Source organism: Salvelinus alpinus, chromosome 21, assembly GCF_045679555.1.
Source record: "Salvelinus alpinus chromosome 21, SLU_Salpinus.1, whole genome shotgun sequence".
Lineage (NCBI taxonomy): Eukaryota > Metazoa > Chordata > Actinopteri > Salmoniformes > Salmonidae > Salvelinus > Salvelinus alpinus.
Window position 1 is genome coordinate 29,469,403 of NC_092106.1, and position 18,365 is coordinate 29,487,767.

At 45.6% G+C, this 18,365-nt stretch overlaps 1 protein-coding gene across 5 annotated transcripts in view; it reads left to right on the forward strand.

Moving 5' to 3' along the window:
• Positions 1 to 6,787: 6,787 nt before the first annotated feature.
• LOC139548195 (glycerophosphodiester phosphodiesterase domain-containing protein 5-like) overlaps positions 6,788 to 18,365 on the forward strand; it is a 92,795-nt gene continuing 81,217 nt past the window's right edge. For 3 of the 5 annotated variants that reach the window (XM_071357698.1, XM_071357697.1, XM_071357699.1), the window contains exon 1: positions 6,789 to 7,154. The gene's annotated coding sequence lies outside the window, so the exon portion shown is untranslated. Of the gene's footprint in view, positions 7,155 to 18,365 lie in introns of all 5 variants that reach the window. The other 2 variants (XR_011669672.1, XR_011669673.1) reach the window with 1 other exon arrangement.

Here is an 18,365-nt window from a genome sequence, read left to right on the forward strand (position 1 = left end):
GCGCATCGACCAGCGCAACCAGGGTTACCTCTACCCGTCCCCCCTGTATCCAGTCCCAGTGGGATGCGTCTCTCCCTTCCCGGGGAGTATGGTGGGACGGCAGCACGGTGCCAGGGGTTCCTATTACAACTGGACCTATACCTGGCCACCATTCACCCAGCTCCCTCGGGAAGGGAGCAGGTGTCCGCCCTCGTCTCATGCCTCTCGGGGAGAGCACTGGAGTGGGAAAACGGCGTGTGGGGAGAGGGAGACGCGGCGTTGGACCACTTCGAGGAGTTCACCTGCCACTTCCGGGCCGTCTTCGACCATCCGCCAGAGGGTAGAGCGGCGGGGGAACGACTCCTCCATTTGAGACAGGGGACGAGGAGCGCCCAGGAGTTCGCCCTGGAAATCCGGACCTTGGCTGCCGGAGCAGGATGGAATGACAGGGCCCTTATCGACCACTACCGATGCAGCCTGCGCGAGGACGTCCGACGGGAGTTGGCCTGCAGGGATGCCACCATCACTTTTGACCAACTGGTGGATCTGTCCATCCAGTTGGATAACCTGCTGGTCACCTGCGGACGTCCAGAGAGGGCTCTGTTGGTTCCATCTTCCAGCACCCCCGCTCCGGTGCCCATGGAGCTGGGAGGGGCTGCGCTTAGGGTGGCTGGAGGAGGGGCCTTCACGTGCACCATCTGTGGCCGCAGAGGACACACTTCCGGTCGGTGCCGGGTTGGTCCCTCTGGGAGTCGAAGCAGCCGGCAGGGCACTCTAGCGTCACCCCAGGTGAGTCTGCACCACTCTCATCCCGAGTCCTCTGTTGTCCACCTGTTTGTACCTGTGTGTTTTCCTGAGTTTTCCCCGCATTCCCAGCATAAGGCGCTCGTCGATTCAGGCGCGGCTGGGAATTTTATCGACAGAGTGTTCGCCCTTAGTTTAGGGATCCCCATTATTCCTGTGGTTAGACCTTTCCCGGTACACGCTCTGGATAGTTGACCATTAGGGTCCGGGATAATCAGGGAAGCCACCATCTCCCTGGTCATGGTGACGCGGGGGGGTCACAAGGAGAGAATTAGTCTCTTCCTCATTGACTCTCCTGCGTTTCCCGTGGTACTAGGCCTTCCCTGGTTAGCTCATCATGACCCCACCATTTCATGGCAACAGAGGGCTCTCACGGGGTGGTCGCGAGAGTGCTCGGGGAGGTGTGTAGGGGTGTCCATTGGTGCTACCATGGTGGAAAGTCCAGACCAGGTCTCCACTGTGCGCATCCCCCCAGAATATGCCGATTTGGCTCTCGCCTTCTGTTAGTAGAAGGCGACTCAATTACCACCCCATCGACGGGGGGATTGTGCGATAAATCTCCTGGTAGACGCTGCACTTCCCAGGAGTCACGTGTATCCCCTGTCGCAAGCGGAGACGGTGGCTATGGAGACATATGTCTCTGAATCCCTGCGTCAGGGGTACATTCGGTCCTCCACTTCACCCGCCTCCTCGAGTTTCTTTTTGGTGAAGAAGAAGGAGGGAGGTCTGCGCCCGTGCATTGACTATCGAGGTCTCAATCAAATCACGGTGAGGTACAGTTACCCACTACCTCTCATAGCCACGGCGATTGAGTCAATGCACGGGGCGCGCTTCTTCACTAAACTGGATCTCAGGAGCGCGTTCAACCTGGTGCGTATCCGGGAGGGAGACGAGTGGAAGACAGCGTTTAGTACCCCCTCAGAGCATTATGAGTACCTCGTCATGCCGTACGAGTTGATGAATGCTCCATCAGTCTACCAATCCTTTGTAGACGAGATTTTCAGGAACCTGCACGGGCAGGGTGTAGGGGTGTATATCGATGATATTCTGATATACTCCGCTACACGCGCCGAGCATGTGTCCTTGGTGCGCAGGGTACTTGGACGACTGTTGGAGCATGACCTGTACGTCAACGTTGAGAAATGCCTGTTCTTCCAGCAGTCCGTCTCCTTCCTAGGGTATTGTATTTCCACATCAGGGGTGGAGACGGAGAGCGACCGCATTTCAGCCGTGCGTAATTGGCCGACTCCCACCACGGTAAAGGAGGTGCAGCGGTTTTTAGGGTTTGCCAATTACAACTGGAGATTTATCCAGGGTTTTGACCAGGTGGCTGCTCCCATTACCTCACTGCTGAAGGGGGGACCTGTATGTCTGCAGTGGTCGGTTGAGGCGGACAGGGCTTTTGGGCACCTAAGAGCTCTGTTTACCTCGGCTCTCGTGCTGGCCCATCCGGATCCCTCTTTGGCGTTCATAGTGGAGGTGGACACGTCCAAGGCTGGGATAGGAGCCGTGCTCTCTCAGCGCTCGGGCACGCCACCGAAGCTCCGCCCCTGTGCTTTCTTCTCGAAGAAGCTCAGCCCGGCGGAGTGGAACTATGATGTGGGGTACCGGGAGCTGTTGGCTGTGGTTAAAGCTTTGAAGGCATGGAGACATTGGCTTGAAGGGGCTAAACACCCTTTTCTCATCTGGACTGACCACCGCAACCTAGAGTACATCCGGGCAGCGAGGAGACTGAATCCTCGTCAGGCAAGGTGGGCCATGTTCTTTACCCGTTTTGTGTTTACCCTGTCCTACAGACCAGGTTCCAGAATATGAAGGCAGACGCACTGTCCCGGCTGTATGACACAGAGGAGCGACCCATGGATCAGACTCCCATACTCCCGGCCTCCTGCCTGGTAGCGCTGGTCGTGTGGGAGCTGGACGCGGACATTAAGCAGGCGTTGCATACAGAGCCCGCTCCCCTCCAGTGTCCCGTCGGGCATAAGTACGTTCCGTCTGCTGTCCGTGACCAGTTGATCTATTGGGCCCACACGTCACCCTCCTCTGGGCATCCGGGGATCGGTCGGACAGTGCGCTGTCTGACTGGGAAGTACTGGTGGCCCACCTTGGCTAAGGACGTGAGGATTTATGTTTCCTCCTGCTCGGTGTGCGCCCAGTGCAAGGCTCCTAGGCACCTGCCCAGAGGTAAGTTACAACCCTTACCCGTTCCACAACGGCCGTGGTTGCACCTGTCGGTAGATTTCCTGACCGATCTTCCTCCCTCACAGGGTAACACCGCGATCCTGGTCGTTGTGGATCGTTTTTCTAAGTCCTGTTGTCTCCTCCCTTTGCCCGGTCTCCCTACGGCCCTACAGACTGCGGAGGCCTTGTTACCACATGTCTTCCGGCACGACGGGGTGCCTGAGGATATAGTGTCTGATCGGGGTCCCCAGTTCACGTCGAGGGTCTGGAAGGCGTTCATGGAACGTCTGGGTGTCTCGGTCAGCCTTACCTCAGGTTTTCACCCCGAGAGTAACGGGCAGGTGGAGAGAGTAAACTAGGATGTGGGTAGGTTTCTGAGGTCCTATTGCCAGGACCGGCCGGGGGAGTGGGCAGCGTTCGTGTCCTGGGCAGAGATGGCCAAGAACTCGCTCCGCCACTGCTCCACTAACCTCACCCCCTTCCAGTGTGTATTGGGGTATCAGCCGGTTCTGGCTCCTTGGCATCAGAGTCAGACCGAGGCTCCTGCGGTGGACGACTGGTTCCCGCTCGCGGAGGAAACATGGGACGCCGCCCATGTCCACCTTCAGCGCGCTGTGCTGCGCCAGAAAGTGGGCGCAGACCGTCACCGCAGTGAGGCCCCGGTGTTCGCACCGGAGGACCGGGTCTGGCTCTCGACCCGAAACCTGACCCTCCGCCCGCCCTGCCGGAAGCTGGGCCCGCAGTTTGTGGGGCCATTCAAAGTCCTGAGGAGAGTGAACGAGGTGTGTTACAGGTTCCATGTGTCTCTCCTCAGGCCGGTGGGGGTTGGTCCGCTCCAGGAATCTGAGGTACGGGAGGTTCCTCCGCCCCCTCTGGACATCAAGGGGGCCCCGGCGTACTCCGTTCGTTCCATCCTAGATTTGAGGCGTTGGGCGGGAGGCCTTCATTACCTCGTGGAGTGGGAGGGGTACGGTCCGGAGGAGAGGTGCTGGGTGCCGGTGGCGGATGTGCTGGACCCTGAACTGCTGCGGGAGTTCCACCGTCGCCGGATTGCCCTGCGCCTCGCCCTCCGGGTCGTCCCCGAGGCCGGTGTCGGCGCCCCGCTGGAGCCGCGAGTCAAGGGGGGGGGGGGGGGGGTACTGTCACGACTTCCGCCGAAGTCGGCTCCTCTCCTTGTTCGGGCGGCGTTCGGCGGTCGACGTCACCGGCTTTCTAGCCATCGCCGCTCATGTTCTCATTGTTCCATTTGTTTTGTCTTTTTCCCTGCACACCTGGTTTACATTCCCTAATCACACTGCATGTATTTATTCCTCTGTCCCCCTCATGTCTTTGTGTGAAATTGTTTTGTTATGTGTTTAGTGAGATGCGCCAGACTGGTTTTTCCCCCGGGTATCGTATTTTTGACCCGTTGTATGTTTTTGTCATACATTTGTATATTTGTGAGTATTTTCGCGCTTATTGACTTTTATCTGTGGCTGAAGGATTTTTGACTCAGTTGCGTCTGTCTTTTGTGCTTTTGCCAAATAAAAGTGCGCCTGATCACAACTCACTGCTCTCCTGCACCTAACTTCGTACCAGTAGCGCACAACATCGACAGAATGAGTGGGCAAGAATGATCCACTACTGCTTCTCTCACCACTGCCAACAGTAGCCTACAGTACATCACCCTCAAGCTGCCATTGTTTACATTTTGAATTAAAAAAACTTTCAATCACTGCCACCCAATCATGCATGATGAGCCTTATCCCGACTTATGAATTTATGATTTATGTCTTTCCTACATACACCTCTCCTACACACTTCTCAGTATTTTGTATTCAGACTTATGTTTTTTAGCCGTGTAAGGGAGCCCTGCAGCTCTGGCTACCTTGAACATCCTGAATAAATTTCATTCAACCACTGAAAACTCTCCCACTTACTGATCAACAAATTTTCTCGTGGAGTTTTCATTCAATGTGGTTTTCAGTACATTTATCTTAAGCCATCCCTTTGAATACAGTGTACCATTAATTATAATTTTGTCTACAGACTCAATGGAATACATCGAGAAAACGAGGTCAGAATATAAGGATCAATGAAAGAAAGCCATCTATGCATATTTGTCTGTTTTAGCACCAACTGGTAGATTTAAAAATACTCTGATCTTGTAGATTATTTAGACACATTTTTTGGTTAGGAATAAAAAATACAGTGGTTTGATTCACCCTGAAAATTGTTATATTCAAGCTCAATCCATAAAATATTGGAAGGTGGAAAAAAAAGTGTACAATAGGGGTTGAACAATAGTCCTACAAATCCACCCTAATTCTCACTAATCATGGAACTGTATGACAACAGTCCAATCTTCATGAACCGTGCGCCAGGCTCCAGGTTTAACCTGCTACGTGTGGTATGAGTTCCATAATGATTCAAAAGGCTACATGTCCCAAATTATTGCACAACGTTTGCCTAATATGATCCACTAATGCTAGCGACCCCCAGGAACAACTACACAGACATGACAGAGGAAAGAAAGATAATACAAGTATTTTGCTAAATCTGCTAAACACGTTTGTGACAAATAAAATGTGATTTGATTTAAACAGAATGGAATGGAATGATTAAAAAATAAATGTATGTAGGTATTAGTGACTGTGGCTCCTGATAGTGGCTAATAGTTAACATGATACAAATGATAAAATAAAACAGAGTAAAGCCCAGGCATATAATCAAAACATTCTAAAGCGCATACATCAACTCGGCAGGTCCCAATAGAAGCCAATAGCTTGCGTCTCCAAATTTCATCCACGCAAATTATGAGGCCACACAATTAAAATTCGGAATTACGGCACAGCTATTAATATTCTATTTGTGCAAAAGGGTCCGCAATACATTTGTTTCGAAATGGATGGTTTCACATTAATCTCCAGGGATCATTAAGAAAAATCATCTAAAACAATTGCTATGTGTTTTTACAATCCCCTTCTCCAAACTGATTACTCCTTTACCTTCCTCTTATCAATAGCTCTTATCAATTTATAAATTACAGTGCATGGAGAATGGTGTTATTTCTATAACATTTACATTTTACATTTAAGTCATTTAGCTGACGCTCTTATCCAGAGCGACTTACAAATTGGAAAGTTCATACATATTCATCCTGGTCCCCCCGTGGGGAATGAACCCACAACCCTGGCGTTGCAAGCGCCATGCTCTACCAACTGAGCCACACGGGACCTATAAGAAAAAGAAAGTAGATGATTTCCCACTTAGAACCAGCAGCTTCGCTCAACCTTATTTATGATTTATTCAGTGTAAAGATGGTGGAATTATATGAGGGAATTTAGTCAAGGTCAGAATACAGGTATCTGTAGTGTAGACACCTCTGCCACACCTTCATTTATTCGTGCTTCACCTCAAACGACTAGTGGGTCAATAGAATGCTATTCTCGTGCTGAAGTTCAAGGTCAGAATACACATAGTGAGAAAATCACATAAAAAGGTAATTACTCTCCATTTACACGCACTTAACTTGGGTCGGAATCGGGCCACGGATGTGTTTAACCCTTTTTCTTTAATTATGGATATTGATATTTATGGATATTGAGTCAGTGATGATTTTGGCAATGCCCCATCAGAGCCACTTTATATAATATTTTACTGTATCTATGTTGTGGGTTATAGAGCTATTTTTGATTAATTTAACATTAACATAACCGCATCCATTGTTTTTTTTTGCCTTTTGAAGCTTCCTACAATGGGAGATGTCGCGTACCGGAAGAGGGGGGACGCTCTTTCACTGTAAATACCCGTTCTACAAGAGGGCAGGCGATAAAAGCTACAACTCCGCCCACTGGTAGTCATTCAATTGATTTACTCGCCGGGTGTTCATAGACAAGGCATGCTTTAAACTCAGAGGATTGACACTGGAATATTATGTTAAACTGATACACACTTCAATGTAGCATAAATCCACGAAGTGGAATTTAACAGAATATCTCTGGTTCTAATGTTTTTACCTTTGTTGCGGCAGGACACATTTCATTTTGTCCTCGGTAGTATTTAACAACCTTTGGCGGTCACCCACCTCAACACGTTTGACACAGGCAGCAGCCCATTTACTGAGTGGTGTGAGGGCAGTTGTTCGGAGGACTTCGTAAAATTTTCCTACAACTTCACTTGGGAGAAAAAGCCTGAAATAATTGATAGAGGTAAGTAAGTCTTGTCATATCCAAACGGCGGGTAGCGTTTGAAGTACTAGCCTATTCGAGTATCTGAGCAGTTTAAGTAAGTGGTTGCCATGCCATGGTATGAAACACTTCTTTGTAAAGTAGTTTGTTGTTGAAAATGATCAAAACACGGTGGTTATTTACCTTGTGACTTAAAATAACCTACCTATTCGTCCATTCACTCAAATGTCCTTTTTATTTCTGTAATTCAGAAGTTTACATGCAGAGGTATACTTATCATTAAATATTAATTCACACCTTGTATTAACCCAATAGGCTACAAAGGACACGCCCGTGTATGGCGAGACATAGCCTATGGGTGGAAAACACTGACTGTATTTAGTTATGGATGTATTATGTATCTATCTATAGGCTACACACCACCGCAGACAACCAGCCTATACAGGCATTTCCATCTGCCCATTTTACAGTCAAAGCAGCAATAAAATATTGTCAGGTGGTGGCTTTTATCCTAACGCCCATTAGGTCGTTAGGGGCGGCGCCCCACTTGTGATGGCAAAATCTATATATTATATCATTCATGGATTCTGTTTTAAATGCTTATAAAGTGTGGTAAATGTGTACATTTTCCTGTTTCAAAAATATATTGTTCTAACAAGCTGTTCAGTTATTGCCCCTCAGTGTCTGCCAGCAGCAGCAGTTCCGCCTCAAGGGGCGCATAGGCTGTGCGTGCGAACATTGCTTGGGTTGTTATGACAGCTATTTGCTTTGAGGAGAACTGCTAGCATAAATTGTAACCGCACAAAGTAAATGGACCGTCCTGCGTCGCTCAAATGGGCGTTTAGTCAGAACTTCTATGTCGGCTCTAGTCTTCATCAGATTGTACTGTTGGTGACAGTGCGACTAAAACACCCGGTTTTATGCTGTATCTCAAAGCATGATCAAATTAATTAGGCAGCTACAGTAATTTTGAGAAACATAAATAAAAAAAATTATTTAAAGTTTTAGTCTAATCTACCTTTGATAAACAGCTAGCTAGTTGATAGCTTGCTAGCTCCCATGCCAATTTCAAGTCTTTCAAAACTAATATTTGACTAACTCGGAAATATGAAATATAAGTTATTTCAAAATGCTTTGTGACGTGATTAGCTAGCTACCCCCATTTTTAGATAATGTGTTTTCAGTTATTGTATTTGCATGCTTCTTGCGTTCTACCTGGTGCACTCGTTTGCTGGCTGCTCGTTCTAAATAGTGTAATCTAATCTGTTCAAAACAGTGGCAGCATATGCAGCAGTGAGCATCAGGTTTTTGACATGCAAAAGTGAAATAGGTGTATTTATGCTGTTCAAATGCGCAGATCACTTTATGCATCTTCTCAAATAAACTACCAGTAGTTCGAAAACTTGGCATAATATTTCTGTCATGATGCTTTGTTGACAACTCAAACCATATCGCGCCCCGGGTATTCAGCCAATCAGCGGCCACCACTGAGGTATGGAGCATTTCAAAATGCATAACAAACTGCAGAGTTAATCAACCACACATCTATGGCCATACAACTGTCTATGTGAGCTTTTGAAGGTATGTGATCGATACTCTGTCAAGTATGCTATCAGCGTTGACTGACAGTGAGTCATCATATTTGTTGTGTAAAGCAATGGATTTTATTTTGACACACACAACTCAGGTGTTTGATGGCAATTTCTCCACTCCTGATGTAGATAGACTAGATGTCTAAAGTTATTTGCGGGTGTCAAAACTTAACATAAAACATCATTCATTATAGATATTGGTGTTTAAATGCTGAAATCTTTAATTTTTAATGCTTAACTCAGCATTATTGCAGCAGTCTGGCTAGGACAGACATACTGTAGGTGATTGGACTAGAACATTCCATGGAATGCACTGGTGTCCTCAACAGTTATTGCTATTATGTGTTCCATACACACACCAGACACACTGATAGGGGTGCCCAAAGCCCACTCCTTGACTGGAGTTTGAGTCACAGTTTGAGTTTCATTGTAATTGATTCTGAAGAGAGTATCAGTCTCACTATCCTTTGTGTATTTATAAATATCATAATACAAATGTAAAGATGACTAATATCTGGAACCTTTTCTCAGACTACAGGTTTTTCTGTATTTCGAGCCTGAGCTGTGTTCATTGCACTGGTGCGGTTTTCAACATTTATCTTTACCTAAGAGTATCATGCAGCCCATCTTGCTTTTGGGGGCACAAACTGCCGGAGGAATGTTCATCCCATAAATGGTGCCATCGTTCGTTTTTTTTTTATAGCCATTGTGTGTTCCTTGAGAAAGACGACAGTCAAGATCTGCTGTTGGTCTTGCATCTATAATAAAAGCTTCTATCACTAAGGCAACAACTGTGTGTTTCCCTCAATTTAGCAGGCTAGATGAAATGGCAGTGTGGTATTATCCTAATTAACATGTGGGAGCGGAAGACTGTGAGAGCCTGTTATTACAGCCTGTCCTGTGGGAGGTAAGCCCTCCACCACCCACCCTCTCTCCGACCCTCTATCTCTAGTTTAGACACACCCTCTCTTTGATTCCCCCCCCCCCATGTATCCTGGTGTGATGAGTAGGCCTAATGTAAGAACGGAGTCACAGCTTGCCAAACCATACCCCTTTAGCAAATATAAAGGCAACAATTTCAAAGATTTTATGCAGTTACAGTTCATAGAAGGAAATCTGTCAATTTTAATAAATAAATTCATTAGGCCCTAATATATGGATTTTACATGACTGGGCAGGGGCGCAACCATAGGTGGGCCTGGGAGGGCATAGGCCCACCCAATTGGTAGCCAGGCCCAGCCAATCGGAATTAGTTTTTCCCCACAAAAGGGCTTTATTACAGACAAATATACTTCAGTTTCATCAGCTGTCCGTGTGGCTGGTCTCAGACGATTGAGCAGGTGAAGAAGCTGGAAGTGGAGGTCTTGGACTGGCGTGGTTACACGTGATCTGCGGTTGTGAGGCCAGTTGGATGTACTGCTAAATTCTCAAATTTCGTTGGAGATGGCTTATGTTAGAGAAATTAACATTTAAATTCTCTGGCAACAGCTCTCGTAGACATTCCTGCATTAGTCATGCCAATTGCACTCTCCCTCAACTTGAGAAATCTGTGGCGTTGTGTGCCAAAACTGCACATTTTAGAGTGGCCTTTTGTCCCCAGCACAAGGTGCACCTCTAATGATCAAGCTGTTTAATCATCTTCTTGATATGCCACACCTGTCAGGTGGATGGATTATCTTGGTAAAGGAGAAATGCTCACTAACAGGGAAGTAATCACATTTGTGCATAACATTTGAGAAAAATACACTTTGTGTGTATGGAACATTTCTGGGATCTTTTATTTCGGCTAATGAAACATGGGACCAACACTTTACATGGTTTGTATTTTCATTGTGTGTGTGTGCGCGCGCACTACTGTTCAAAAGTTTGGGGTCACTTAGAAATGTCCTTGTTTTTAAAATAAAAGCAAAACAAATTGTCCATTAAAATCAGAAATACAGTGTAGACATTGTTAATGTTGTAAATAACAATTGTAGCTGGAAACGTCTGATTTAAAATAAAAATGAAATATCTACGAAGGAGTACAGAGGCCCATTATCAGCAACCATCAAGCCTGTTTTCCAATGGCATTGTGTTAGCTAATCCAAGTTTGTCATTTTAAAAGGCGACTTTGGGATGCTGGCCTTCTAGGCAGAGTTACAAAGAAGAAAAAGCCATATCTCAGACTGACTGACTAATAAAAATAAAAGATTAAGATGGGCAAAAGAACACACACTGGACAGAGGAACTCTGCCTAGAAGGCCAGCATCCCGGAGTCGCCTCTTTACTGTTGACGTTGAGACTGGTGTTTTGCGGGTACTATTTAATGAAGCTGCCAGTTGAGGACTTGAGGACTCTGTTTCTCAAACTAGACACAAATGTACTTGTCCTCTTGCTCAGTTGTGCACCGGGGCCTCCAACTCCTCTTTCTATTCTAGTTAGAGCCAGTTTGCGCTGTTCTGTGAAGGGAGTAGTACACAGCGTTGTACGATATCTTCAGTTTCTTGGCAATTTCTCACATGGAATAGCCTTCATTTCTCAGAACAAGAATAGACTGACCAGTTTCAGAAGAAAGTTCTTTGTTTCTGGCCATTTTGAGCCTGTAATCAAACCCACAAATGCTGATGCTCCAGATACTCAACTAGTCTAAAGAAGGCCAGTTTTATTGCTTCATTAATAAGCACAACAGTTTTCATCTGTGCTAACGTAATTGCAAAAGGGTTTTCTAATGCTCAATTAGCCTTTTAAAATGATTAACTTGGATTAACTAACACAATGTGCCATTGGAACACAGGCCCGTTATCAGCAACCACCACTCCTATGTAGGTATTCCATTAAAAATCAGCTGTTTCCAGCTACAATAGTCATTTACAATTGACAAATGTGCTTTTCTAAGTGACCAAACTTTGAACGGTAGTGTGAGTATACATGTATGCATACACACAATACATTGGTAAAGTTTTCAGACCCCTTGACTTTTTCAAAAATATGTTTACATTGCAGCTTTTTCTAAAATGGATAAAAATAATAGTAATCCTCAGCAATCTACACACTTTTTTCTTGAGGCAAGCCGAAGTGTATGCCCCTTCGTCGGTGATTGGTCAATAGTAGGGGGTTCTTGAATAAAGTCTTTATTGTCATTCAACGAGAAATGACTAGTTTTCTTACTAATTTTGTCATTGAGAAATACTGCACCAAACATCTTTAGTTAGATGTAAAATTGTGTGACTAATATCTCCTCGGCAAAAACAACTCAAGAAATGTCATTCATTTTATCTTGGATCAAAATATTCTGAATTAAAGAAAGTGTGTACTGGCTCTGGCATCTCAAAATGGAAAAACAGTAGTATTGCTGCATTTCTTTCTCTGTTTTTCAAGCGAAGTTCTTTTAAGGGAGTATGGGAGCACACTCGTTCGGATCGCTAGCCGAACTGAAGCGTGCTGACGCCTTTACCTTATTAGATAAGTACAGTTTGCACTGCTTTTTGCCAGAAATGTAAGCTTATTTGAACAACCGTGACATTGGCATTAAGGCTGGGGATTGCCAGGGACATCACAATATATGTATTGCGATTCCCTCTTTCTATATGTTGTGATTCAATACTGTGATTTTATTGCGTTTTGATGTTCTAAACAAATTGCTCACCTGTCTACTGCACAAGGACGAGAGCCGTGAGGAAACAAGTTCTGACCTGTCATGGAAATAAGTGCTGAAAACAAATTGGCTCCTTATTGAAAAGAAGATGGACCACACGCAATGAGGGAAAAATGCTGGAGTTTTGCTGCAGGTATAGCCAACTAGCGCAAAAATAATATTGCAATGTTGTCAATCTGATTTATTGTATAGAATTTTTTTTTTTTTATATCACTAATTGACATGTTTTCTTAGTCTCCATAGCTTGATGAGAATATTAGCTAGACCCAAAGCAAAAGGCACCCAATTATGTCATATTTCTACCCCCAAGGTGAAAGGGAACACTAGTTTAACAGAATATCAAGGATAATTGTTTTTATTTCACCCTGAGAAGTAGGAGTGTGCTAAAATTCCCACCATATGGTAAGTCTGAGCCAAGCGTGTTCCTTGTCTTTGCAGATGCAAATGTTTATCCTGTAAAACAAGGATGAAATGAACCTTCCAATGATTTGAAGAGTCAGTACTGCCCCATCTCTCTCTGCATGGGACCAGTGGAAAGGGGGAGAGGGAGATGGACAAGGACTGCATCACAGACTGGGCTTGTCTGTCTGTCCCTGACTCAGTCTACCTCAACTCTGAGGAGAAAGTCACCTGACACAGATCAGTCACCTGATGAGGACATAGCTCTGTGTGATGCCAAAAACAGACAGATGGCTACCGTACAGACCAACCACCTATCACCCAGGCATACAGATACTGCCTGCGTCCTACATTCAGGACAGTAAAATACGGCTGTACTGTAGAGCACGGAATGAGTTAATGAGAACCGTTAAACACCAACGGCGAATGGCATTCATTCGTTCACTCAACAATAGTTCCCCCTGTGTCTGCATGCCACGGAGGCCTTTGTCAGCAGTTTCCTTTCTAGGCCATAGTATCAGCACCTATGACTAGGCGCAAACACCAGAATTACTTTCTCTGGCCTACCTCGACCTGGGAGGGAGAGCTGAGCCATTGTTTTAATACTGAGCAGGCAGTACCAGCAGGAGACACTGGGAACATTGTGTGAGGCAGACGGGACAACGTTTGAGGAAGCGCCCCAGGTGGGGGGAGGGGGGAGCCTGCAACTTGAGACCGGCCGGTCAAAGCACTGTTTGTTCAGACGGAGGGCCTGGTTGTGTTGCTCCTTCATCTGAGATGCTGCTTCAGCCAACAAACTAGAGGCAGTAAAAACTGAAAGATTTTTCTAGGGGTTCTTTTTCATGTGGAGGTATAACCCAGCCACTGAGATACTACATCTCTACAGTCTTTGACAGGGGTTATCTGCTGGCATAACCAAGGACCTTTTTTGTTGTAAAAGAGCATGAAGGATTTGTTAGGTAAGAATCCCCAGTTATGTGGCGAAAGGTCAAAACGAGAGGCGACTCGCCCGTTGGGAAGAGTGTATCAAGAATTGTAAAGAGTTCTTGCTGAACAATAGTCCTACTGCTTCAGTCCTGGAGTGGCTGGGCAAATTGTTGCAATTACATATTATGAATTGCTATATAATTTGTAGTTTTATAAAATGCACCATAGCATAATTTAATGATCTCTCCATTCCACTATCTATGTCCTGAGTATCCAAAAACAAGTGTAATTCCGGATTCAATTTCAAACCTAAAACGTCATGGTCCATAACACGTATTTTTTTTTAAATAAAAAAAAAATAGACAATTACGTGGCTGAGTGAGTATTAAGTCTCCTTTAGCCATGTAGCCTAATCCTCCTCTGTATCTAAAAGAGTTCTAAAAACCAACCACAGGGGACATCCCCTCACACAAACTGCTGCTACTGTAGCAATACGATTTAAAATACTTTCATAGCTTCTTGAGACTGCAAAAAAATTAATAGATACAAGCCTTGTTATGAAGCTCAGGTGGAGAGGAGGGATCCCCAGATGGCCTGCACCTGCTGTCAGTTTTGGTATAGTAGAGAACCAGCCATCGAGGCAGATGCCAGCCTGCCCACAGGCCAGCAGGACGGTGTTTGAACACACCAGACTGACTTCTGTTCTGCATGGAGATTGCCAGCCAGCAGCGCATGTTACATCATGTCTGGTTGATGGTGAGGAAGGCTGCAGGTCTCATATAAGCCTGCAGGCAGAAACAGCCTCTAAAATACCTGAGGGTAACGATCATTAAAGGAAAGGTTCACCCATTTGGAATGTTATATTGTTTTTGTGCATCTCTAAGTGATATTCTGTCAATTCCTTGGGTCATTTCATGTTTTCATGTGTATCTGAGTTATTGGCATTCAAGCAGGCAGAAAATTGTCCGGTATGACGTAGGACCGTGAAAATGTCTATCGTACATGTCAGATTTCAATACTGTCCATTGTCATAATTTGGGAGGATGTCTTCTCTCGAATGGGAAATGTGTAATTTAACGGGTCTAAGACATTTTTCCTATTTATCTGCTCCTTTAATCCATGGTGCATTGCATGGTGCCGTTGCCAGAGATATTATAGAAAGGACATAGGAATCCAATGAAGGAATGTATAATGCCCCACCCAGCAGACTGGTTGACAATCTCATTCATGTTATCAAGCTGCGTCACGCGGTTGCGAAGCTCATCGTCACGCAATCCCTTCTCAAACTGTATATGTTGAGAAACGTGCCTATTTTTCTCAAGTACAGTCGTGGCCAAAAGATTGGAGAATGACACCAATATTAATTTTCACAAAGTTTGCTGCTTCAGTGTCTTTAGATATTTGTCAGATGTTACTATGGAATACTGAAGTATAATTACAAGCGTTTCATAAGTGTCAAAGGCTTTTATTGACAATTACATGAAGTTGATGCAAAGAGTCAATATTTACAGTGTTGACCCTTTTTCAAGACCTCTGCAATCCACCCTGGTATACTGTCAATTAACTTCTGGGCCACATCCTGACTGATGGCAGCCCATTCTTGCATAATCAATGCTTGGAGTTTGTCAGAATTTGTGGGGTTTTGTTTGTCCACCCACCTCTTGAGAATTGACCACAAGTTCTCAATGGTGCTTGGAATCATTGTTCTTCCTCTGTCAATCATGGTTACCTGCAAGCCCCAGTCTGCTAGCTTGCTAGCCCCGGTCTGCTAACTACTAGCTTGCTTGCTAGCCCTGGTCTGCTAGCTTGGTAGCCCCGGTCTGCTAGCTTGCTTGCTAGCCCCGGTCTGCTAGCTTGCTTGCTAGCCCCGGTCTGCTAGCTTGCTTGCTAGCCCCGGTCTTCTTGAGTACTTGATGATCTGATAAATGGTTTAGGTGTAATCTTACTGGCAGCAATATCCTTGCATGTGAAGCCCTTTTTGTGCAAAGCAATGATGACCATGATTGACAGAGGAAGAACAATGATTCCAAGCACCATCCTCCTTTTTGAAGCTTCCAATCTTATTCGAACTCAATCAGCATGACAGAGTGATCTCCAGCCTTGTCCTCGTCAACACTCACACGTGTTAACGAGCGAATCACTGACATGATGTCAGCTGGTCCTTTTGTGGCAGGGCTGAAATGCAGTGGAAATGTTTTTGGGGGATTCAGTTCATTTGCATGGCAAATTGCCATCATACAAACTGAGGCAGCAGACTTTGACACAAATATTAATTTTCACATTCTCAACTTTTTGAGAATTTGAGAATGACGTCTGCTGCCTCAGTTTGTATGATGGCAACTTGCATATACTCCAGAATGTTATGAAGAGTGATCAGATAAATTGCAATTAATTGCATAGTCCCTCTGCCATGCAAATGAACTGAATCCCCCAAAACATTTCCACTGCATTTCAGCCCTGCCACAAAAGGACCAGCGGTCTGCTAACTGCTAGCTTGCTAGCCCAGGTCTGCTAACTGCTAGCTTGCTAGCCCTGGTCTGCTAACTGCTAGCTTGCTAGCCCTGGTCTGCTAACTTAGCTTGCTAGCCCTGGTCTGCTAACTGTTAGCTTGCTAGCCCTGGTCTGCTAACTGTTAGCTTGCTAGCCCCGGTCTGCTAACTGCTAGCTTGCTAGCCCCGGTCTGCTAACTGCTAGCTTGCTAGCCCCGGTCTGCTAACTGCTAGCTTGCTAGCCCCGGTCTGCTAACTGCTAGCTTGCTAGCCCCGGTCTGCTAGCCGGTCTGCTAACTGCTAGCTTGCTAGCACCGGTCTGCTAACTGTCTGAAGCGCTGTGTCCCCTGCCAGCCCAACCACTCACTGGACCCAAATGATCACTTGGCTATGCATGCCTCTCTCTAATATCAATATGCCTTGTCCATTACTGTCCTGGTTAGTGATTACTGTCTTATTTCACTGTAGAGCCTCTAGCCCTGCTCAATATGCTTTAACCAACCATGTTGTTCCACCTCCTACATATGCGATGACATCACCTGGTTTAAACATCTCTAGAGACTATATCTCTCTCATCATTACTCAATGCCTAGGTTTACCTCCAATGTACTCACATCCCACCTTACCGTTGTCGGTACACTATGCCTTGAATCTATGCTATCGTGCCCAGAAACCTGCTCCTTTTACTCTCTGTTCCCGAACGTGCTAGACGGCCAGTTCGTATAGCCTTTAGCCGTACCCTTATCCTACTTTTCTTCTGGTGATGTAGAGCTTCATCCAGGTCCTGCAGTGCCTAGCTCCCACTCCCCAGGTGCTCTCATTTGTTGACTTCTGTAACCGTAAAAGCCTTGGTTTCATGCATGTTAACATTAGAAGCCTACTCCCTAAGTTTGTTTTAACCTGGATGTCTTAAGGTGGCTTCCAGGTGGCTTAGGAAAACCACCAAAAACCCTGAAATCTCCATCGCTAACTAACATTTTCTGCCAAGATAGAACTGCCAAAGGGGGTGTTCCAGATCTGTACCCAAACAATTAGAGCTTCTACTTCTAAAAATTCACCTTTCCAGAAACAAGTCTCTCACCGTTGCCGCTTGCTAGCCCCATACACTACCCACCACTGCGACCTGTACGCTCTTGTTGGTTGACTGTATTTATTTATCTTGCTCCTTTGTACCCCAGTATCTCTACTTGCACATTCATCTTCTGCACATCTACCATTCCAGTGTTTAATTGCTATATTGTAATTACTTCGCCACCATGGCCTATTTACTGCCTTAACTCCCTTACCTCATTTGCACTCACTGTGTGTTTTCTACTGTATGTTTTGTTTATTCCATGTGTAACTCTGTGTTGTATGTGTCGAATTGCTATGCTTTATCTTGGCCAGGTCGCAGTTGCAAATGAGAACTTCTTCTCAACTAGCCTAACTGGTTAAAGGTGAAAAAAATTATAAAATTGCCACTTTTGGTTAATGGCAACCAACCCTGGCTGTTGTCTTTAGCTGATGAGTGGGGTGATAATCAAACATTCCACCGTGTTCCCTAGCACCATCCTGTTGGTTAGCGCTGCTCTCCTCCACTGTCTCTGTGTTAACCTTAATCACAGGCTTTCACTTCTCAGGGAGACGAGGTGTCTGCAAACACCTTGTGCCCACATGATAACCGAGAGGCTGCTGGGAGGGATGGGCTCACTGTTCCTGAGACTGCATGACTCATTGAAACGCACCACCCCTTTACAGGCTGAAAGTGCGCTACTGCTGATTTAATGCCAATCTGATTTAATTGGCTGTTTGATCAAGGAGAACTAAACTGTGTTTGAAACCAAGCAGTGTGTGATTATGTAAAATTCTTTGCCTTGTGTATCCATGCAATATCTTCTTTGCATGTTTTTTTCCCCCCATGTGATCTCCACTCTAGTGCGTATTTTAGAATTTTCATCTTCATGTGATCCTTAAAAATCTGTAGAAAATATGGAAGGTAATTCTGGATTACAGCATATCCGCCTTGCCTGCCTTTGTATGCCCGCAGCAATATGAGGACACCTGTTGTAACTGATGGTTTGGTGCCCCAGCAGATGATGCCTCCCTCTGTCTCCCCAAGGATAAGGCTATATTTACCTAAATCTATTGTCTGATCTGAGCTCCATCAATCACCTTCTCCTGCAGCTCTGACTCCAATTGCACCCTGGATGCA